Here is a 25,509-nt window from a genome sequence, read left to right as displayed (position 1 = left end):
TTCGAGAGCCTCATTTGTGCACCTTCCGAACTTCTTTCCTCTCCCTTCTAGTTAGCTTTTAGGGGCTTTTTTTAGGCGTTCTTCTCGAGGGCCAGGAGGCAACGGAGCATTGTCGGGGTTGTAGCAAAGTTGTGCCCAAGTTTTGGGGCTATCGCCATCATTAGGATGACGACAGATGCAAGTATTATACTAGACTCAGATTAGCTTAAGTACGTATTTGCTTGGACTCTTGAGGATCAACATATCTCAGTCCTTTATGTTTGGCCCTGTTCTCATACGTCTACAGTTATTTGAACCAAAGACTAAGCTGGTCTTGTCACCTGCTTGCTTCTGATTCTCATGCATCTTACTCAGAGAGATAGAAGATTGGTTCGAGGAGTCGATGGTTTTAAGAAACTTTTGATTTTCATTCAAAGTAGCTTGGAACATCCTTCTCATATTGCCATTCTCAGTGGCTAGCATATTTAGCTTAGCCTTTAGACCGTCAAGTTCCTTTCGCTGCAAGCATGCATCTAGATTTACTTTACTTTTCTTTTAGGCTTATTTTTTCTGCTTTCACTTCCTCGAATGATTTAGAGAACTTCTGATATTCTTTAGTTATTTCGTGAAGTGCAATGACTAATTCCTCGCATGTGAATTCAGAAGAGCTAAACTCAATTACCTCTTCTTCTTCTTCTCCTTGTAATTCGGAATTATCCATGAGACATTGCACCTTCTCACCATCACTCTCGTTTGATGAGCTTGTTGAGCTGGATGATTTTGATTTTGATTCTGCCCATTTTCTCTTGCTATAATCTGCAACTAGCACTCTTTGTTCTTTTCTTTTTCCTGAAGGTTCTTCACTTATCTTTTCTCTTCTTCTTCTCGACCGATTGCTTCTTCTCGTCATTCCTTGGTTTAGTACAATATGCAATAAAATGGCCTTGATTGCCAAAATTAAAGCACACAGGACCATCGTCTGTATGGTCTTTTTTGTAGTATGGTTTAGTAAATTTAGATTGATTTTTACGCATGAATTTACCAAACTTTTTGACGAAAAAGGACATAGCCTCATTGCTGATCTGCTCAGCGGTCTTCTTGTTTGGGGCCTCCTCAACCAGTTGACATGCAACTGTCGTAGCAAGTGTTTTGGTTGGGTGAGAGGCTGATGGATCCTCTTGTGTTGTTATCCCAAGCTCAAAATCGTAAGCATTAAGGTCAGCAAATAAGTCATGGAGCTCGATTTTTTTGAGATCCTTGGAAGAGCATGGCTACTGTCTTGACATCCCATTCTCTGGGCAATGCTCTCATCACCTTCAAGGCAATTTCTCGATTAGAATAAAGGTTACCAAGAGTAATGAGTTCACAAATAATATTACTAAACCATTCATCAAACTCAGCCATGGTTTTTCATGGCTTTAATTTGGCATTCTCGAACTTCTGGATGGCAACGGTTAGCTTGATTTCCTTGGTCTGATCGGTGCCTTCACACAACTGGGTAAACTTTTCCCAGATCTCTTTAGCAGTAGTGCAAGTCTTGATTTTACTGAACATGTTCTTGTCCAGTGTCTTATAGAGAATGTTCTTAGAACGTTATCGAGATTAGCTTTCTTCTTGTCCTCACCTGTCCACTCCGACCTGTTCTTCCCCACCATCTGTGGCTCACCTCTGGAGATAGCTATAACATTGTTGGCTTTGAGTATCTTCATTGGTCCATATGTGATGACATACCACATGTCATCATCTTGGGCCGAAATATGTGTCTGCATACGTATTTTCCAATAATAATATTCTTCTTTGGAAAACATAGGAATTTTGTTAAAAAAATGTCATGATTAAGGTACAAGTATCAGCAGTTGAGAAAAACCCTCTTTGATACCACTTGTTGGGAATCGAGTGTGAGTGTAGAGGGTGGGAGGAGGAGGTGAATACACTCTTTTAAAATATTTTTGCTAAACACAACTAGTTGAGTGAATGTGAGTCAACTCAACCAATATTCTCAACTTCTGAATGTACTTGAGAAACTAGAAAAGTGTTGAAATAGCTCAAGAACTTTAAGTGATATTTATCAAACAGTAAAATGCAGTGCAGTGATAATAAGACAGAGATTTATGGAAGCTCGAAGACTTAATCCTTCTACGTCTCCCCTTCTTCCACACAGGAAAGAATTCACTAGAAGACTTTGGTAACTATAAGTTCTTGTAATTTACCCACTCCGATATTAGGACTTAACACTGCCTAATTCGGAACTCTTAGATTTCACCAATAATAGGATTCAAAGTTTCTATCAAACTCTTTGATAACACAGCTTTGGTTGAGTTCTTAAACTCAAAATAATCAAATCCTTGCTCTCGAACATTCTATCTAAAAGGGTCGAGAGATTTGAGAAACCCTTAAGTGATCCTAAATGATCTGAATAGCTTTCTATTTAGCGAAGGTTGATGTGATCAAGTTGATTAACTTCGAGTATGAGTGCTCAATGAGATTGATTAAGATTTTCGCAGATGGTAAGCTTGGGTCTTCTTCTTCGATCAATCTTCAAGTATTTATAGTACTTTGACCTCCAACGTCTTTATTGTTCAATAAATGTGGTTGTCCTTTGGCTGTAGCTGACTGCCTAGGTTGTCCTAATCATCGTAAATGCATAGGTATTTTTCTGCTTACCTCTCTCCAGTAAATAGGGTCTTCAATCAATGCGAGTTATTACTCTTTCCTTATTTGAGAGGTAACGGCTGCAGTTAGATCACTTTGAGCTGGGATGTCTCAGTAATCATTTTGAGTAACTTTTCAACATACTATGTTGTATGCTCATAAATGCTTCAGGTGGCTCTTTAATACTGTCTAGTCTAGTTCATAGACTTTTTCCTTTGTGACCATTAAGAGATATGACTCTATAGTAACTACCGTTTGATCCAGCTGGCACAACCTGAGCTGCCTCCTGTTCTTTTCTTCTCGTTCGATTCTCGTTTCTTACAAGATTCTTCTACTCTGCGGCGTTCGACATCTGCTTTCCAATTACAATTTATTCTGCTCATCTTCTTGCTTCCAACCCCCCCCCCCCCCCCCCCCTCTCTCTTTTGACATCACCATGGGACAAGTGATTAAGAATTTCATTGAGCTGGGTCCCAAATGGTAGCTTGAAAGGAGTCGATGCGGACATCAAAATGAGTACATAACTCTGTTTGTAAAGTGACAATGCTAGTATCTGGATGTTTGTTAGCACGATGCTCGCATTGAACAATCTGACCCACGAGATCGACAAGCATTTTTTCACTAGTATGCTTAATTAGTCGACATTACTCGTGCTAATTAGCAAAGGCCAATTTAATTCAGAAGAGAGAAAATTCAGTTTTTCCATGAGGACAATCCTTTTAAGTAAAAGGCTGGAATTTTCTTCAAACTATAACGACTAGATAAGGGATTTTCAAACTCCGATCGATTTTGAGACTATATTCATCCAGTATATCATCGATCGATCTCGTAAGATCCTACGTTTTTGATCTAATTAATATTATGATATAATAATATAATCTTTTTGGAATATATAAGACCATGATACTTGGATCCCGGAGATATAAATTCCATGAGAAAATCGTGACACATGCATATATTCATTATTATTATTATTATAAATTATTTTCAATTTTTCTAATCATGGATGGAAAATGAGAGTATGTAGGTAGAGTTAACAAATTTAACACACATCTTTTATTTTCTCAAATTATTATATCATAAAAATAAAAAAAATTAGAAATAACTATTTAAATATAATCGAAATTTTATCTGTATTAATTTAAAATCTTTAGATATCATTTTTTCTTTTTTTTTAAAATTCAAATATTATCTTTATATCAATCTTATCTTTATTTATGTAATGTAGTTACTAATTTTAAAATGAAACTTTAAGCAAGAAAACTGTATTTCGTATAATATATATATGCATGCAATAGATAATTGTTGAGTAAATTTGTCCATAATACAGCAACAGCAAGCTAGCAAGAATATTGTTGAGGAAATATCGCGCGGTTCTTCCTTTTCCTTCCAAAAGAAAAGGAAGAAGGGCGCGATATCTCGCATCTGGTGGCCCGATAACGTGATGATTACCTGCATGCAGTCGTCGTTTATTTTCTTGTTGAAGGCGTGTTGGGTCTCTATGTATCATATATGGAGACCCATCACGCCTTCAACAGGAAAACGAAAGACGGGTCGAAAATGTTTGTATGGAAAGCTGGAGCTCTCTCGATCGATTTCTGAAAGGTATTCGTGCGAAGTTTCTTGATTTGCGTTTTGACTTATTTGTTTTTTTTTTGTGAATCTGTTGGAAGGGATTTTGCTTCGCGCGAGTTGTAGAATTTTCTAGATCACGTACGAGACATGTTTGTTCTGCTAATTTTCTTGTTCTTATATTTTAACAACTTGTTGAAATATTATTTGTGTCGTTTTGCATCTATGTGCATCTGGATTGCCTAATCTGTTTGATGCTTTTGTCTATGTGATTTGGTTGTCGATCGAAGAATAACTTTTTATATGTTTTTTAATGCTACCGATTGGGAAATATATAGATTTGACATTATTATTTTTGTCTCATGATTTTGAATGTACGTGGAAAATTATTCTGAGCTTTTTAATTTGGTTGATTGTTCACGAGATGGATGTTTTAATATTTGATTGGATCTGTCAAAACTTTGGCCATTGAATTTCTCCTCTTTTTTGGTATGGGACGAACCCTTTTTTCAACATAAAACTAGCTATATATAGATGTACCAATTTTATATCAGGTTCAATCGGTTCCTTGAGCCTTAATTTCCAACACGACATGCTACTAATTCCTTTGATCTGGCCTAAGATTTGTATCAGCTACCATGTCGAATTAATTATGGGGTGGTGGATGATCTATATATTCTATGCATATTTCGAAGTTAGTTTGAGAGAGTGATGGGGTCTAAATATTCTGAAGCTTTTACATGATAAATGAATCCAGATGGCAATGGAGGTCCAGAGCTCACATTTATTTGCTTTTAGATTTTGAGATTTAATTTTCTTCAGTATCTGATCGTTTTCTTTCGTGTCTGATCTTGAGCTGTGCCAATTTTTTTTTTAATTTTATTTATATTATTTTGAGCTTAAGTTTACTGGTTAGAACTAGTTTTTGTCATGAAGAAATTAAAATGTAGGCAGTCCAGATTTTCCATGTAGTTTGGGTTAATCTTGGGGCATTCTGAAATTTTTCGTTGTATCATATATCATTAGTACTATTTCCCCTAGGGGTGGAATCGGGTCGGGATCCGTCCCGTAACCCCCTTACTCGATTCCCGTCCCGATAGGAATTGTGATATTTTTTTTCTCCCGATCCCGCACCCGAGATGTGTCGGGACCCGAATGTTCGGGATCCCGAACATTCGGGATCCCGTCGAGTCGGGAGAGGGTAATCCCGAATAATATTTTTTTTAAAAAAAACATTCTATGAAAAATATTTTTTTGAAAAAAATTTATGAAAAAAATCAAACAATTTCTTAATACATTACAAATAAATTAAAATTTCTTTATATATAACCATTAAAAAACTAAAACATTTTTTTAGTACATTACAAATAAACTAAAACAAGTACTTGATTAATAAAAAAACATATAATTATTCATAATAATAAAAAAACAAAATAAAAAATTATAACTCAATGTTAATATTAAAAAAGATAAATATAAAAAAATTATATGGTATATAATTATAAAACATTAATATTAAAACATAAAATTAAAAAGAAATTATTTTTTTAATTAAAAAATATTATTAAAAATATTATTTTTATATTCGGGTCGGGTCGGGAATCCCGTCGGGAAGGGTTTCCTATCCCGATCCCGATCCCGACATTGATCGGGTCGGGAAAAATCCCGAACACTCGGGTCGGAAAAAGTTTGGGACGAAAAAAATTCAGGACGGAAACGGGTTGGGAATCGGGACGGGTCGGGATTTTTATAAAATTTGCCACCCCTAATTTCCCCTAATTAATGGGTGTCTCTTGTGAAACATCCTAAAACTCCTACTGAATTTTTTTTTTTAACAAAACTCTCTGATAATAAAATAATAAATATAAATATATATATGCCCATACATATATATATCATACATAAAAATAATTTTACTTAATTTAAAATACATAAACACAATAAATACAATAAAAGTACACACATTCAATTAAATACTTAAAATTAATTACTAAATAATCATTTATAAATATTCCATAATAAAATTCCTAAATTCCATGCATATACTGAAAATCTATAATAATAAAATATATGCGGAAATAAACGTTCTAGTCTCAACATAAAATTCATCTTAGAGCAATGGTCACGGGTTCTAGCAGCCTGGATACTCATACGCCCTCGCTGCCAGTCGGGAACACATTATCCTTATTGACAATTTGCTCACCTGCACCATTTAAATCTAGTGAGCCTAGAGGCTCAGCACGTTCTATCCTTACATAACAAAATGAAACCACACACAAGCACACATCATATAAAATACGTGAATAATAATTATATGTGCATGATCTTAAAATTATATGCATATAAACATAAATAAATAATCATACTTCTAAATCATCATGCTATAACATAATTCATCATACTTTATAATTTTCGTTAAAATAACATATCATGATTTCTTAGTTCTCAACAGGTCGTATCCATGTCGGTGGCATCATACTGAGCGATTAATCAATCTATAAACCAACGTACGCGGCGGTGGGGTTTTCACCTCTGTGCTGCCACTTCACCAGCCCTCTCAGCTGGATCCATAAGCTCATCATACTTATACATCATTAGGAAGGTCACCGGGCCCAGGTATCCCGGCCTCCAACCACATCACTTTCCACCTTCACTTCAACTTTCATAAAAAGATATTTTTCTTAACATACATTTAAACTTATCATAAAAATTCTTACATGATGCATGAACTTAAAAAAATCTCATTTATTTCTTTATTTCATGAAAATTTGTCCGTAAATATATATTTAATTTATTTTCTTAAAAATCATACTTATATATCTAATAAAAATGCATGCATGAATTAAATATATATTTACGGACATTTATTTTTCCAAGGACTTGTTCGAGCTGCTGACCACTAGACTTAAACTCAAAAATTCTTAGACTGGACTAAAAATCCAAAAGCCCAACCTGACCTGGCTCATTAAGCTTCATGGGCCCCCAAGCCCATGAGAAACTAATGGGCTCACTTAAAATATAATTTAAGTCCATTATCTAATTAACTTAAAATTAAATTAATAAATTTTACTATTTAACCATTAATTATAAACTAGACCGATAAAATTATTAAACCCGACTCAACTTGGCCCGATAATTCTCATGGATCACACGGCCCATGAAAAATTAGTGGGCTCACTTTTTTATAGTTATTAAAGACCATTAAATTAGTCTAATTAATTAATTTAATCAAGCCCAACTCTTTAATTTACTAACTTAAACTCTTAATTAATTAAAATAAAATATCCAAGCCTAATTAATAAAAATCTAGACCCGGACTAAAATTAATTTGTCCCATCAATATGTGACCCGACCCGAACCCAAAACCCATGCCCGGCCCGCCTAAAAAAAACCCATAACCCAAAATTAAAGAAAAAGAACCCAATTTCCCAAACCCATCACACTTACAGACTCCCCCCATGAATTCTTTACTCTTGGCCATGTAGCAGTAGGCTTTATGGCCTGCTGCCGGCCAGCTCCGGCCACCGACCGGCCGGAGCTCCACTGCCCAGACGTAGCCCACGCCTGGGCGGTTCCAACGAGCCATGCCTCGCTTTGAACCGATACCTATACAGCCATAGCGAACCACGTTTCCGGAAATCCCGAAACTGCCGCGCAGCCTGTGCAGTCCACAATCCGTGGACTTTCTGACCAGCTTCGGCCACTACCGGCCGGAGCTCCAACACCTTGACCACCCCAGGGTCCTGACATAACCTTAGGACTAGGCCTTACTCGATCCAAGACCCAGCATGAAGAGCCCGATCCCTTCTCCTCCAACCGATTTGCGCAGGTTGCTTCCTGGACACAGCCCACGTCCAGCCTTGTTCCAGCTTAATTCAAGACCCGACCACCCTCCTAAACTGACCCTAAGGAACCCTCCTAGACCCAAGAACCAATTGGCAGCAGACTCGATCAAGCCATGAACAGAAATATCATCAAACTTGAGTCATCTTACTCAGAAACGTGAAACATGCATGAACAATAAAAAGTCTCCTTCGAAACTGAAAAACGCATGCATTAACAGATCAATCATGTAAAAATCAGTGTACTACGATTTAAACGGTGAGCAAGAAGGGATTCGAAACGTGCCTTGTTGAAGATTTGGACCAAAACAAAGAAATCAACGCGTATCGGGCTCGCCGGGACGAACGACTTGAAAATCCTTGACGAAAAATCTCAAGAAAATTGTCTGTGATGCGTTCTTGACGATGGAAAATTTTCTGAAGATTTATGGAGGCGGCTAAAAGAGTTTTGGCGTGAGATAGGGATAGAGTTTTAGGGAGAATAATTTAGGTTAAATCTTTAATATAATGATGCTTAGGATAATAACTAATTATTGTATTAATAAAATAAATTTAAAAACTCTTAATCATCATAAATAATCTGATTTATAACCTTAAATCCCGAAATATAAATAATTGGATTTTTAAAGCTTGATAAAAGTCATTAAAATGACTTATTTTGGGTAAAAACGGACAATTAAATATTTATATATATAAATACCATAATTTTCTTAAAATCTTACCTTAAAATAATATTTTAAGGCTCCTAAAAATCTCATAAAATATTTTGGGTGAAAACTAATATCTCATCCGTCCACGGTCCCGCTTACGCTATCATAAAATAAACTTTCTCAAATAAATTCATAAATAACATCATACCGATTTAAATGCCGAAACAATATTTAAAACATTCCAATAAATCACATAATTCACATAATAACATATAAAATTAATTTAACACATTTTCACATAATTTTAAAATTATTAAATCTCCTAGTTATGCATGCGGATTTACGTAGCAAATTTCCGGACGTTACAATTCTTTCCCCCTTAAATGGAATTTCGTCCTCGAAATTTGATTTAACTTAGTCGTCTAATAACACATGACTAAAATTTTTCAAAACTAATTTTCAAACTTAAATCCCAAAAACATAACTTCATTTATATATCTAAAATTCAACTTAAATCTCAAAAAAAAAATTCTAACTTGTCAAACTTAAATCTAAAATCATAACTTAATCTACAAATCTAAGTGTCAAACTTACGTCTCATAAATTATCAAACTTAATTTTCTAAACATATATCATTCTAGTCATCCTGGTGTATAACGCGTCTCAGAAGCATACTCTAATTTCCATAAATTCTCTACGTAACTGCATTGCATAACTAAGTATTTTTAACTTTAATACTGTCATAACTTAAAATTCTCATTTTCATAAATCATTAAAACAAAAATCATGTGTCCCATGCATAAAACATAATTTAAAACATTTAAAACTTACAGACTGGCAGTGCGGCTTCTGAGCTCCGTGTAGCAGGCTAGTTACCCTCCAAGGACCATGGCTCTGATACCAAATGAAACATCCTAAAACTCCTACTGAATTTTTTTTTTTTTAACAAAACTCTCTTATAATAAAATAATGAATATAAATATATATATGCCCATACATATATATATATCATACATAAAAATAATTTTACATAATTTAAAATACATAAACACAATAAATACAATAAAAGTACACATATTCAATTAAATACTTAAAATTAATTACTAAATAATCATTTATAAATATTCCATAATAAAATTCCTAAATTCCATGCATATACTGAAAATCTATAATAATAAAACATATGCGGAAATAAACGTTCTAGTCTCAACATAAAATTCATCTTAGAGCAATGGTCACGGGTTCTAGCAGCCTGGATACTCATACGCCCTCGCTGTCAGTCGGGAACACATTATCCTTATTGACAATTTGCTCACCTACACCATTTAAATCTAGTGAGCCTAGAGGCTCAGCACGTTCTATCCTTACATAACAAAATGAAACCACACACAAGCACACATCATATAAAATACGTGAATAATAATTATATGTGCATGATCTTAAAGTTATATGCATATAAACATAAATAAATAATCATACTTCTAAATCATCATGCTATAACATAATTCATCATACTTATAATTTTTGTTAAAATAACATATCATGATTTCTTAGTTCTCAACAGGTCGTATCCATGTCGGTGGCATCATACTGAGCGATTCATCAATCTATAAACTAACGTACGCGGCGGTGGGGTTTTCACCTCTGTGCTGCCACTTCACCAGCCCTCTCAGCTGGATCCATAAGCTCATCATACTTATACATTATTAGGAAGGTCACCGGGCCCAGGTATCCCGGCCTCCAACCACATCACTTTCCACCTTCACTTCAACTTTCATAAAAAGATATTTTTCTTAACATACATTTAAACTTATCATAAAAATTCTTACATGATGCATGAACTTAAAAAAATCTCATTTATTTCTTTATTTCATGAAAATTTGTCTGTAAATATATATTTAATTTATTTTCTTAAAAATCATACTTATATATCTAATAAAAATGCATGCATGAATTAAATATATATTTACGGACATTTATTTTTCCAAGGACTTGTTCGAGCTGCTGACCACTAGACTTAAACTCAAAAATTCTTAGACTGGACTAAAAATCCAAAAGCCCAACCTGACCTAGCCCATTAAGCTTCATGGGCCCCCAAGCCCATGAGAAACTAATAGGCTCACTTAAAATATAATTTAAGTCCATTATCTAATTAACTTAAAATTAAATTAAAAAATTTTACTATTTAACCATTAATTATAAACTAGATCGATAAAATTATTAAACCCGACTCAACTTGGCCCGATAATTCTCATGGATCACACGGCCTATGAAAAATTAGTGGGATCACTTTTTTATAGTTATTAAAGACCATTAAATTAGTCTAATTAATTAATTTAATCAAGCACAACTCTTTAATTTACTAACTTAAACTCTTAATTAATTAAAATAAAATATCCAAGCCTAATTAATAAAAATCTAGACCCGGACTAAAATTAATTTGTCCCATCAAGATGTGACCCGACCCGAACCCAAAACCCATGCCCGGCCCGCCTAAAAAAAACCCATAACCCAAAATTAAAGAAAAAGAACCCAATTTCCCAAACCCATCACACGTACAGACTCTCCCCATGAATTCTTTACTCTTGGCCATGTAGCAGTAGGCTTTATGGCATGCTGCCGGCCAGCTTCGGCCACCGACCGGCCGGAGCTCCACTGCCCAGACGTAACCCACGCCTGGGAGGTTCCAACGAGTCATGCCTCGCTTTGAACCGATACCTATACAGCCATAGCGAACCACGTTTCCGGGAATCCTGAAACTGCCGCGCAGCCTGTGCAGTCCACAATCTGTGGACTTTCTGACCAGCTCCGGCCACTACCTGCCGGAGCTCCAACACCTGGACCACTACCGGCCGGAGCTCCAACACTTGGACCACCCCAGGGTCCAGACACAACCTTAGGACTAGGCCTTACTCGATCCAAGACCCAGCATGAAGAGCCCGATCCCTTATCCTCCAACCGATTTGCGCAGGTTGCTTCCTGGACACAGCCCACGTCCAGCCTGTTGGAAAAAACTGGCGGTCAGATCAATCACGATTGATACCCGGTGCAGCGGAAGTTTAAAATTTTTATCATGGAACAATTTCATGGTGTGGGTATCAACCATTCAACGATTAAATTATTGTGTGTGTAAAATTCAAATAACAATTAATTAAATTTTACCTTCAATCTCGCAACGAGATTACTGGACACCAACAGATTTTATCTGCTCTTGTTGTCTCTCCCTGGAACCGATGAACTCCTTCAATCAGGTCCACGAACAGAGGTTTAATCCCTCTGATAGATTGCACTAGAAAATCTATCAGAAGTTTTCTGCGAAGAGAATAAACGAATCTGATTCGTTATTCCTACTGCGATTCAAAATCACAGACCGGAAAATCTCGGGCAGAGTATGGGGAGGGTTCGGCCGAAACAATCTTTGAGAGGAACTAGGGTTTTCGATTTTTGCTCTAAAAAATTATGACCTGTTGTGTGTAATTTCTGTACTGAAATAACTTATTTATAATGCAGGCCACTAACACCTTAGGGCCCATTAATCATAAGCTGGGGCCTGACAAGCAAAGCCCGCTCGTTCAGAAATTAATATAAAATTCATCGTGACTCCGATTGATGAAACGATTTCACCAATGTGCACAGAAACCATTTCTGCACGTTTTAAAGTCAAAATAAATTTTCCTGAATCCGAATTCAGTGGTTTCCAAAAATGTCCATCCCTATGTCATTTTAGGAAACCCTACTCCCTTACTCTTAATTAAGAAGTCCAACTCCTTAGTTCATTAAATTTAACTCTTTAAATTTAACTATCTCAACGGGGATTAAAACTCCATTACACTGTGTGACCCTCAATGGTTCAGGGATACAGCTAGCCGTGGGCTCACAACTCCTTGTGACTCGGAACAACACTTTCCGACTTGCCCAACGAATCATGGTAAAGCGCCTAGCAACATCGCCCCATGATTCCCTAGGTATCACTGATAGTGCCTACAAGAACCAGTAGATTTTGGTTAGCGTACAGTACGGTCCCTTCATCCATATATCCCGATCGAATCAACAACCATTGGTATATCGAGAGTCGCTCAAGATTCGATAACTATGCAATACATCTTGAAGATCAAATTAGTGACATCGCATGTGCTACTAAGAAACCATTTCTTAAATCACATCAAGTACTCTGGCCAGAGATTTGTCACACTAATATCTCCTCAGATCGCATAGGATATCCACACTCGTAAGTATGTGGTGAATCCTTGACAACAATGCATTGACTCCTATATGTGTCGTAACTGTACCCAATCTCGACACCTGATGACCCCCATAGAGTCGGTAAACGAGTCAAAGCACAGCACTAGCATATAGAGTCTCCATGATGTTTCAAGTCGTAAGGACTAATGGTGTACAACCAAAACCGCGGACTTTATCCACTCGATAAGTGATAACCACTTGGAAAGTCCGGATAGGGTAGTTCGATTATTCATCCTATGAATATCCATTTGCATGCTTCGAACATCTCCATGTTCCCTACCAATGAAACGTGGTACTCCGCATCGCAAATGCTAGTCTCAAACTCGAGCGATCCTTATCCTTATTATCGGACGGCTCAATCGACTAGGAACGGTTTTTAGAATATACAGTGACTATAAGATGTATTTCATGATAGACATCTCCATGTTCTACCACATCTTACATACACTATAGTATATTCAAGGTCTTTATCAAAACAACAATAGTATATCACAATATAACAATATGAAGTAATATAAAGTCATTGCCATAAAAGTGTAAATAATATTAAACAAAAGATTGTTTATACAAAGAGTCATAAAAGCCCATAGCCACACAGTTGGCTCACTGGGCACCCACTCTTACAATCTCCCACTTGCCCTATAGCCAACTAGTCATACTACGTAGACCCATTGCTTCGCGATGTTTGTCAAACAATGGTCCTGGCAAGGGCTTAGTAAGCGGATCAGCGATATTGTCTGCAGAGGCCACTCGTTCGACAATGATGTCTCCTCTTTCCACAATCTCCCGGATTATGTGGTATTTCCTCAGTACGTGTTTGGATCTTTGATGAGACCTTGGTTCCTTTGCTTGAGCAACGGCACCCGTGTTGTCACAGTACACCGGGACTGGACCAACAAATTCAGGAATGACGCCCAACTCTTGGACGAACTTCCTCATCCAAACGGCCTCTTTAGCAGCAGCTGATGCTGCAATGTATTCAGCCTCAGTGGTGGAATCCGCTGTGGTGTCCTGCTTGGAACTCTTCCAAGAGACAGCACCGCCATTGAGCATGAACACAAATCCAGAGGTTGACTTCGAGTCATCCACATCACTTTGGAAGCTAGAGTCGGTATAGCCTTCCAATTTGAGTTCTCGTCCTCCATAAACCATGAACATATTCTTAGTCCTTCGCAAGTACTTAAGAATGTCCTTCATGGCTTTCCAATGCATTTGACCAGGATTAGACTGATATCTGCTCGTGACACTCAGAGCAAATGCTACATCCGGTCTGGTAGATATCATCCCATACATGATACTACCTATAGCTGACGCATATGGTACATGTGTCATATTCTCTATCTCTTCATCAGTCTTGGGACACATAGACTTGGATAGAGAAACTCCATGACACATGGGTAGATGTCCTCTTTTGGACCCATCCATTGAAAACCGTTTCAATATGGTATCGATGTAGGTTGATTGAGTGAGTCATATCATTCTCTTAGACCTATCTCTATAGATCTGTATCCCAAGAATGTAGGATGCCTCTCCCAAATCCTTCATCGAAAATCTACCTGATAACCATATCTTTGTTGACTGCAACATCCCTACATCATTCCCAATGAGTAGGATGTCATCAACATAAAGTACTAAGAATGTCACCGCATCCTTAACTACTTTCTTGTACACGCAAGGTTCCTCCGGGTTCTTGATGAAACCAAAATCTTTTATTGTTTCATCAAATTTCTGGTTCCAACTTCTTGATGCTTGTTTTAGACCATAAATTGATCTCTGAAGCTTGCATACCTTATGCTCGCTTCCCATGAATGTGTACCCCTCAGGCTGCTTCATATAGATTTCCTCCTTAATGTCTCCATTAAGAAAAGCAGTCTTCACATCCATTTGCCATATCTCATAGTCATACCATGCAGCTATGGCAATTAGGATTCTTATGGACTTGAACATTGCAACTGGTGAAAAGGTTTCGTCATAGTCAACTCCTTGCCTTTGAGTATAACCTTTAGCCACCAATCGCGCCTTGTAGGTCAATACCTTACCATCAGGCCCAAGCTTTCTTTTGTAGATCCATTTACACCCTATCGGAACAATTCCATCGGGAGGATCTACTAAAGACCAAACTTGGTTTGTATGCATCGAATCCAATTCTGACTGCATAGCTTCAAGCCATAAATTCGAATCCGCATCAGAAATTGCTTCCTTGAAGTTTCTTGGATCACATCCAATGTCGGGTTCATCTTGATCCCCTTCAAGAAGAAGACCATATCGAACTGGAGGTCTAGAAGTCCTTTCGGATCTTCTAGGTGCAGGCGTGTCCAGCAATGGTTCCTGAGGTGTAGGATCGTTATTTTGTATTTTGGGTTCTTCTCGAACTTCTTCGAGTTCCATCATCTCGCCTTTCTTATCCAATAAGAACTCCTTCTCCAAGAAGGTGGCATTCCTAGAAACAAACACCTTTGTTTCATCAGGATAATAGAAATAATATCCGATTGAATTCTTCGGATACCCTACAAAATAACATAAGCTGGATCGACTATCCAACTATCTCCCACTGTCCGCTTCACGTAAGCAGGACATCCCCAAATCCTCAAGTACGAATACTTAGGAGCTTTGCCATTCCATAACTCGTATGGTGTTTTGTCCACTGCTTTAGTGTGGACGTTGTTCAACAACAATACCGCCGTTTCAAGCGCATAGCCCCAAAACGAAGGTGGAAGCTCAGTGAAGCTCATCATAGATCGAACCATGTCCAACAAAGTTCGATTACGACGCTCCGATACACCATTAAGCTGTGGTGTCATAGGAGGAGTCCACTGAGAGAGAATCTCATTCTCTTTTAGATAGTCCAAAAACTCGGTACTCAAGTATTCTCCACCTCGATCCGATCGAAGTGCTTTAATACTTTTACCTAGCTTGTTTTCTACTTCAGCCTTGAATTCTTTGAACTTTTCAAATGCTTCAGACTTATATTTCATTAAATATAAATACCCATACCTTGAATAATCATCAGTAAAGGTAATGAAGTAGGTGTGGCCATGTTGAGTCCCTACTCTAAATGGACCACAAACATCTGTGTGGATCAAATCCAACAGATTCTGACTACGCTCAGGTTTCCCCTTAAAAGGAGATTTAGTCATTTTTCCTTTTAGGCAGGATTCACAAGTAGGTAGAGAATTAATATCAGACATATCAAACATGCCCTCTCCCACTAGCTTGTTCATCCTCCTTGAGGAAATATGACCTAGCCTAGCATGCCAAAGGTTTGCCGGGTTTTGACTATCGATTTTCCTTTTGTTTGTTGTCGCCGGTTTATCAACATAATTCACTGGAACGTCTTTTAGTTTTAAGTTGTATAGATCGTTTTCAAGTTGTCCATTTCCAATTAAACATTCATTCTTGTAAATATTGCAAATCCCATTCACAAAATTGCAAGAATAACCATCTCTATCAAGCATAGAAATAGAAATAATGTTTTTAATTAAATCTGGCACAAATAAAACATCTCTTAACAATAATTTAAAACCGTTCTGCAAAGTCAAACAAACATCTCCAATGGCCGTAGCTTCAACTCTGGAACCATTCCCGAGCCTCAGCTGGGTCTCACCCATTCTAAGCCTGCGACTTCTTGTCATCACCTGCAAATCATTGCAAATGTGAGATCCACATCCGGTATCCAATACCCAAGAAGTTGTATTAAGTGACATGTTTATTTCAATATAGAACATACCCTTTGCAGTTCCCAACTGCTCAAGATATTCCTTGCAGTTGCGCTTCCAATGACCCGGCTTCTTGCAGTAATGACAAACATCCTTGGATTTTCCATTGTTTGAAGCCTTTGTCTTTTGCTTCTTCTCGGGCTCAACTTTCTTGGGTGGGGTAGAACGTTTCTTGCCCTTCATACTTGGTCCCTTCTTCGCAGAAGATGAGGAGCCCACCAAGAAAGCTGGCTTATCCTTCTTAAGTGTGGATTCATATGTAACGAGCATATTGACCATCTCTTCAAGGGTGGCCTCTATCTTGTTCATATTAAAATTTATTACAAATCCATCAAATGAAGAAGGAAGAGACAGAAGCAATAAATCCACATTGAGTTCATGCTCCAACACCAAATCTAGGGTCGCCAACTTCTGTATGAGCCAAATCACTCGTACCCCATGATCACGGACCGAAGTCCCTTCACGCATGCGGCACGTCATCAACTCCTTAACAGTAGCGAACCTTTCAGCCCTCGACTGAGCCCCAAAAAGTTCCTTGAGTTGCGTGTGAATGTCAGCAACATTCACCGTGTCCTCAAATCGCCTCTGGAGTTCATCAGACATCGAGGCTTGCATATAGCATTTGGTCTTGATGTCATGGTCACACCATGCATCAAGTTTGGCCAATTCCTCCGGACTTATGTCAGCTGGTGCTTCCTTCGGAGGTGCTTTCTCTAACACGTAGAGCATTTTCTCCGAAGTTAAGACAATCTTCAACTTCCGGAACCATTCCGTATAGTTGGCGCCAGTCAACTTGTTTTGTTCGAGGATCGAGAATAATGGATTTCGCGAATTTCATTGTATGAAATACTGAAAAGAAAAACAGACATATATCAATGATTGTTTAACAATTTACTAAGACATAAAATAGGCGAATTTAATTTTATGAATCTCACTCCCACTATTTTAACGATTTCACCACCCTCTAGTGAAAACGAGAAACTTTTTCCTTAGTGAGAACATGGAGTCCAATTGACAAACTTATGGTCCCGAATAATATCAGCCAACCATAATTCTCAAAAGGTAGAGCCCAATTGCTTCCAAAGCAACCCCCATGTGTTTACCTCATGTCCAATAAGGGCCCAATAATATGACGCCGTTTAAAGTGACATGTCAAGATGACCCATCAATATTAAGTTGTGATGGACGGTCGCCATGTGGATCCCCCAATAATATGAGCCGATCCCATGGGAGTTCCACCCAACTTACAACATTTGTCGATCCAATGTACAGCTTTTCGACGGACGGGCCCCCCCAATAATATGAGCCGGACCATATCCGCGGGTAGCATCACATACATTGACCGTTGATGGAAGGTGGGAACATTTAAACAAATTTAAATTTCCTTTATTTATCTTGATATTAATTTTAAATCATATTTAAAATGAGGGATTTTTAATTATAAAAATATTTGTCTCATCATATTCATTTTATTGCATGCTTGCCGGATTCACGCAATTTATGTCTAAACATGCATACAATCATAATATCAAATATTATATAGGATGATCGATTCCATTTCTAATTGACCCGTGGTTGCCAATCACGGGTCTTAGTCCAATCCTAGGTAATATGCAGTATGCAAATGCAATCCTATTACATATGCTTCCAATTTACATTTCTTCAGTCTTCATTGTCTGCTGGGCCCACCATCTTCAAATCTTGATCTCCCACTAAATCTAATGTATTTACAATAAATAACAATGACAAGTAGGGGATACATTTTTAGGGGGTGGGAACGGGCTATAAACCAAGCCCACTTTTATTACATATGACATTCATATCGGGCCATAAACCAGGCCCATTAATAAAACCAACAACAATAAAAACAAAATGTAAATTCCTAACATACACCTACAAAATTGGTCATGGCAATCGATCATCCTTATCCAATAACATTTAATTCAAAATTAATTTATTGGATAACATGCTGTGGCAATTCAAATTTAAACAAGATAAAATCATATTTTATATATAAAATCTCATTTCACATATAAAATCATATTTTATCTCTATATCAAATAAAATCATATTTTATCTATAAAATCCAATTTTACAAATAAAATCATATTTTACTTAATATATCATAAGATCATATCTTATCATCAATTGTACCAAAATAATTGATTTCAAAATTCAATTTACGGATAAAATATTAAAATTTTCCAAAAATTCAAATTTATCCAAAATCAATTTTAAAATTTACGGACTCGAACAATTCGATCCGAAATCTCGTGAACCAATCAAAAACAATTTTTGACCGGACCAAAAATAAAATTTTAAATATTAAAATTAATTTTTAAATAAAAATATAATTTTTCCCGCGGGCCGCCCAGGACACTCCCGGGCCGGCCCGCACCCGGGGCGCGGGCCGGGGGCAGCCCGGCTGCCCCCTTAGGGCAGCGCCTGGCGCCGCCCCTGGGCGGCGCCGTGCGCCCCCTTTGGGCGGCGCCGTGCGCCGCCCGGGGCAGCAACAATTGCTGCCCCACCGGGCAGCGATCCAATCGCTGCCCGGGTTTTGCCCCGGAAAAATTTTTTTTTTTTTTTTTTATTTAAAAATATTTATTTTGTTTCAAAAACCGAGACTCAAAAATTTTGTACAATTGATTAATTTAATCGTTTGATCTGAGCAACCTGGCTCTGATACCACTGTTGGAAAAAACTGGCGGTCAGATCAATCACGATTGATACCCGGTGCAGCGGAAGTTTAAAATTTTTATCATGGAACAATTCCATGGTGTGGGTATCAACCATTCAACGATTAAATTATTGTGTGTGTAAAATTCAAATAACAATTAATTAAATTTTACCTTCAATCTCGCAACGAGATTACTGGACACCAACAGATTTTATCTGCTCTTGTTGTCTCTCCCTGGAACCGATGAACTCCTTCAATCAGGTCCACGAACAGAGGTTTAATCCCTCTGATAGATTGCACTAGAAAATCTATCAGAAGTTTTCTGCGAAGAGAATAAACGAATCTGATTCGTTATTCCTTACTGCGATTCAAAATCACAGACCGGAAAATCTCGGGCAGAGTATGGGGAGGGTTCGGCCGAAACAATCTTTGAGAGGAACTAGGGTTTTCGATTTTTGCTCTCAAAAATTATGACCTGTTGTGTGTAATTTCTGTACTGAAATAACTTATTTATAATGCAGGCCACTAACACCTTAGGGCCCATTAATCATAAGCTGGGGCCTGACAAGCAAAGCCCGCTCGTTCAGAAATTAATATAAAATTCATCGTGACTCCGATTGATGAAACGATTTCACCAATGTGCACAGAAACCATTTCTGCACGTTTTAAAGTCAAAATAAATTTTCCTGAATCCGAATTCAGTGGTTTCCAAAAATGTCCATCCCTATGTCATTTTAGGAAACCCTACTCCCTTACTCTTAATTAAGAAGTCCAACTCCTTAGTTCATTAAATTTAACTCTTTAAATTTAACTATCTCAACGGGGATTAAAACTCCATTACACTGTGTGACCCTCAATGGTTCAGGGATACAACTAGCCGTGGGCTCACAACTCCTTGTGACTCGGAACAACACTTTCCGACTTGCCCAACGAATCATGGTAAAGCGCCTAGCAACATCGCCCCATGATTCCCTAGGTATCACTGATAGTGCCTACAAGAACCAGTAGATTTTGGTTAGCGTACAGTACGGTCCCTTCATCCATATATCCCGATCGAATCAACAACCATTGGTATATCGAGAGTCGCTCAAGATTCGATAACTATGCAATACATCTTGAAGATCAAATTAGTGACATCGCATGTGCTACTAAGAAACCATTTCTTAAATCACATCAAGTACTCTGGCCAGAGATTTGTCACACTAATATCTCCTCAGATCGCATAGGATATCCACACTCGTAAGTATGTGGTGAATCCTTGACAACAATGCATTGACTCCTATATGTGTCGTAACTGTACCCAATCTCGACACCTGATGACCCCCATAGAGTCGGTAAACGAGTCAAAGCACAGCACTAGCATATAGAGTCTCCATGATGTTTCAAGTCGTAAGGACTAATGGTGTACAACCAAAACCGCGGACTTTATCCACTCGATAAGTGATAACCACTTGGAAAGTCCGGATAGGGTAGTTCGATTATTCATCCTATGAATATCCATTTGCATGCTTCGAACATCTCCATGTTCCCTACCAATGAAACGTGGTACTCCGCATCGCAAATGCTAGTCTCAAACTCGAGCGATCCTTATCCTTATTATCGGACGGCTCAATCGACTAGGAACGGTTTTTAGAATATACAGTGACTATAAGATGTATTTCATGATAGACATCTCCATGTTCTACCACATCTTACATACACTATAGTATATTCAAGGTCTTTATCAAAACAACAATAGTATATCACAATATAACAATATGAAGTAATATAAAGTCATTGCCATAAAAGTGTAAATAATATTAAACAAAAGATTGTTTATACAAAGAGTCATCAAAGCCCATAGCCACACAGTTGGCTCACTGGGCACCCACTCTTACACAGCCTTGTTCCAGCTTAATTCAAGACCCGACCACCCTCCTAAACTGACCCTAAGGAACCCTCCTAGACCCAAGAACCAATTGGCAGCAGACTCGATCAAGCCATGAACAGAAATATCATCAAACTTGAGTCATCTTACTCAAAAACGTGAAACATGCATGAACAATAAAAAGTCTCCTTCGAAACTGAAAAATGCATGCATTAACAGATCAATCATGTAAAAATCAGTGTACTACGATTTAAACGGTGAGCAAGAAGGGATTCGAAACGTGCCTTGTTGAAGATTTGGACCAAAACAAAGAAATCAACGCGTATCGGGCTCGCCGGGACGAACGACTTGAAAATCCTTGCCGCAAAATCTCAAGAAAATTGTCTGTGATGCGTTCTTGACGATGGAAATTTTTTTGAAGATTTATGGAGGCGACTAAAAGAGTTTTGGCGTGAGATAGGGATAGAGTTTTAGGGAGAATAATTTAGGTTAAATCTTTAATATAATGATGCTTAGGATAATAACTAATTATTGTATTAATAAAATAAATTTAAAAACTCTTAATCATCATAAATAATCTGATTTATAACCTTAAATCCCGAAATATAAATAATTGGATTTTTAAAGCTTGATAAAAGTCATTAAAATGACTTATTTTGGGTAAAAACGGACAATTAAATATTTATATATATAAATACCATAATTTTCTTAAAATCTTACCTTAAAATAATATTTTAAGGCTCCTAAAAATCTCATAAAATATTTTGGGTGAAAACTAACATCTCGTCCGTCCACGGTCCCGCTTACGCGATTATAAAATAAACTTTCTCAAATAAATTCATAAATAACATCATACCGATTTAAATGCCGAAACAATATTTAAAACATTCCAATAAATCACATAATTCACATAATAACATATAAAATTAATTTAACACATTTTCACATTATTTTAAAATTATTAAATCTCCTAGTTATGCATGCGGATTTACGTAGCAAATTTTCGGACGTTACATCTTGTGATAAATGCATGCATGTGATGTGCTCCAATAGTTTTCTTTTTCTTTTCCTGAGTTTTTTTCTGTAGGGAAAAAATTAATTTAGTTTGTGATTAATAATTTTTCTAAAATGGATTTTAGATTATTTTGAAATATCAACAGTGGCATATATATATGAACAAGTAGCACCAAATGACTAGGAAAGTGTGGACAACAAGAGAGGAAGAAATTCTCCTTCAATCTTTGAAGGAAGCTATCAATCATGATTGGAAGAGCGAAAATGGAATTCGAATTGGTTATTTGAGTTTCTTAAGAGATGCCATGAAAAAAAATCCTTTCTAAATACAGATTTCCAATCCTCATATCAAATCAAAAGTTTATGTGTGCAACTGCTCTGAGAGCTTTGCTGATGTTATGCAGGAAGATGACTTGAATTTGGAGAACACTGATGGTGCTGCAATGGGTATGGGGTTGGAAAAACTGTTGGCTGGGTCTGAGGACAATGCTGATTCAATTTCAGTTTCAGCCCCTATATTTTCTGATGAAACATAAATATGTAAATTTTTTTTGTATGAATTTGCTTGGAACTGTTTGAGATTGTGATCACAATTTAGTGTGATGGAACATGGCTCAAAATAAGGTAGCAGATATAGCTTCATGGGAGAACACCAAGAAGGCATCTTTTAACGTCCAATTAAGAAAACTTGAGGTAAAAACATTCAACTTCGATTTGCTTGTTTGCATATATATATATATATATCTTCAAATTTGCGTGTGTTCTAATGTAAATATTTTGGCTATAAAGCTATTCATGATCATCGCTTTTCGTTTACATTAAATCCTAAAAAAAGTTTGAAAGTTATAAATATAAAATGTTGAGCCAAGCTTGTTATCTACAGGGAAAACTAGAGAAGAAGGAATATTATGCAGAAAGTGTGAAAAACAAGGTGGCATTAATACACAAGCAGGCAAAAGTGAAGAGAGACACGGTTGACGCTGTAAAGATGAGATATTCAAGGCAACGGAGGCGGCTAATACATGCATACCGTGCAACCAATCAGATTCCTAAGAAATCTTTTCGATGATTTTAAGATGAAGTGTCTTGTGTTTAGCAAAGAATGAAGTGCGAAGTTTCAGGATTCCCTTGTAAAGTTTGTTGCTTTGGTATGATGTTTTGTAATACTGAAAAATTTTATATTAAATTTTATTTAAAAATTTTAAATTTTGATTGATTTATTATATTAAAATTTTATATTAATTTTTTTTTATTTAAAAAATGACAACGGATTTAACCTGTTGCAAAACTGTTGTCGTAATCCTCAAAAGACAACGGATTTAAACTGCTGCAGAACTGTTGTCGTACACCTACATAAGACATCAGTTTTAAAATGTGGTTGAATAATGTCAACACACCACAACAGATATAAACTGTTGCAAATTTGTTGTCGTATGCCAACATAGAAAACGGTTTATAACTGTCGTAAAAGGCAACTTAAGACAACGGTTATAAACCGTGGTCAAATAGTGTGTACGAAAACATATGTTGGAATCTACAACGGATATAAACCGTTGTTGTATGTTATACTTTCGACAACACCTAAAAGTACAACGGTTTTTTGACCACTAAGATAACGGATATTGTAAGGCCCGAAAATATTAAATTATTAATTATGGGATTTGAGAATTAAATTCCATATTATGGGCTAATATTGATTTGAGAAGTTATGGAAATGATAGATTTAATTTCTGAGTCGAAAATATTTAATTTGAGAATTTACGGATTTTGAGAATTAAATTCCGAGAATTCTTAAATTAAAAGAATAAATATTCGATTTGAATATTTATGGAATTTAAGATTAAATTCCATGTTTCGGGAATTAAAGAAGATTAATTTTGAAGATACAACCCGATCATAGACTGATTTGCAAATATCGAAGTTTCAAGGGCTGAAGTGTAAAAGGCCGGGATTATTGAATTTAATCCGAATTTATTTAATTTTAATCTGAGTATATTTAATTTGAGAATATTTAGAGTTTTGATTTAAATTCTAATATTCTTAAATTATTTAGGATTGAAATTGAATTAAAAAGAAGGTCGATGACTGAATTGCAATTAATGAAGACTTAAGGGACTAAATTGCAATTTATGTAATACATATCTGATTTTGAAGATTTATCAGCATGTTACGTGTATTTCATATACACTTCAGAATTTTCAGAACATAGAGCCGAAATCCTTTTCTTTCCTTTGAATTCTTGATTTTTAAAACGCCGTAACTTTTGATCTGATCGTCCGATTTCGATTCCAAAAAGTGTTCTGGAATCCTTGTAACAAGGGCTTCGATTTGCTGTAAGTTTCTAATTATTTCGGCATATTTTGAGGATCGAAATATTGCAGAGATCAGATTATGAGTTTATATTTGTGTTCTTGAGCTTGTATGCACTTCGATATCGAAACCGAATCGGCGAACGGCTATCGTTTGTATTAGTTGTGATTTCCAACATGAGTTTGATTATTTGCACTGCTGATATGAGGATATATATATGCTGTTATGTTGATTAAAAGTTGCATATGAAGTTAGAATGGTTTCGATAGTCGGTTACCGATTTTTAATCGCTACGCCGTCAATTCATGTTTTTGGACCATTTTGTTAGCCTATGATTGAGCCGAGATGTTCTTGAAGATGATGTTAATGTTGTAGCAATTTTATTCTTCAATTTTAGATTAGTTTTGAAGGTTGCAACTCAAGAACTTTGAATTCGAACCGAAGAAGAAGACGTTGAGGTTTGAAGCGATATGATTGACGACATATTGATGATTTTGAATCGATATTGAAATGATTGAATAGAATGAAGATTGATATGAATGTTTTGATGCTATATTTCAGATTTTAAGCGTTCAAAATAGAAAAAACACGAAGGTATAATGACGACATCGCAAGTCAGGGATTTTGAAACTCAAGAACGATTATTCTTGAGTTGTCCCGCCAAAACCACATACTTGTTTATTATTTTGATTTGATTTCGATGTTGTCGATCCATCTCAGGTAGTGGATCTTTGAGTTTGAGTCGATATGATTACGATATGATATGATATTGAATTGATTCTATTGCCAATATCTGAGGCGATCTTATTTTCAAGTCTGAGACGACTTCGATAGATGGATATCCATGTCAAGATCGGTTACGAATCTTGATGGCATCAATGATATATGAATCAATTCTTAATCGAGATATGCGTTATTTACTCTATTGTTGAGTCGTTACGAATAGAATTGATATGATTTATTTAATGATTTATATGTCGATTATACT

General features: G+C 36.5%; 1 long non-coding RNA gene across 1 annotated transcript; it reads left to right on the top strand.

Moving 5' to 3' along the window:
- The first annotated feature begins 3,997 nt into the window (after positions 1–3,997).
- LOC140894344 (uncharacterized) lies at positions 3,998–23,366 on the top strand. Its single transcript, XR_012153790.1, has 3 exons — positions 3,998–4,236; positions 22,616–22,904; positions 23,095–23,366. It is a non-coding gene; the product is annotated as an uncharacterized lncRNA (long non-coding RNA).
- The last annotated feature ends 2,143 nt before the right edge of the window (positions 23,367–25,509 follow it).

This window comes from Henckelia pumila, chromosome 4 (assembly GCF_033568475.1).
Source record: "Henckelia pumila isolate YLH828 chromosome 4, ASM3356847v2, whole genome shotgun sequence".
Lineage (NCBI taxonomy): Eukaryota > Viridiplantae > Streptophyta > Magnoliopsida > Lamiales > Gesneriaceae > Henckelia > Henckelia pumila.
The sequence above is the reverse complement of the archived record's forward strand: the minus strand, read 5'-3'. Positions and strand labels throughout refer to the sequence as shown.